The sequence below is a fragment of the Buceros rhinoceros genome, unplaced genomic scaffold, assembly GCF_000710305.1.
Source record: "Buceros rhinoceros silvestris isolate BGI_N320 unplaced genomic scaffold, ASM71030v1 scaffold28932, whole genome shotgun sequence".
NCBI classification, from domain to species: Eukaryota; Metazoa; Chordata; class Aves; order Bucerotiformes; family Bucerotidae; genus Buceros; species Buceros rhinoceros.
This window is the reverse complement of record NW_010399978.1, coordinates 16961-17300: the sequence shown is the minus strand read 5'-3', so window position 1 is coordinate 17300 and position 340 is coordinate 16961.

Here is a 340-nt window from a genome sequence, read left to right as displayed (position 1 = left end):
AGCACAGAGATGGCAAGAGGCTGAGGATGGTGAGGGGCAGGGCCGGAGGGAGCCAGGGACATGGGGGCACCGCGGTCTGGCTTCCCGGTGTGGTCACCCTCACGTTTGGCCCCGTTAACCTCCCCTTGCTGCCCTGCAGCGCAGCTGCAGTTCCAGGGAGTGAACCGACAGGCTGATGGTGAGCGCGACGAACACTTCCAATGACACCTGGCACGAGACAAAGGCACCTAACTGCTTGACCACACGATCGGGTCGTGCTGTTAGAAGGCTTCAAGCGTCAGCACGTACAAGCACATTGCACAGTCACAAGAGAAAAAAAAAAAAAACAAACAAAAAACCA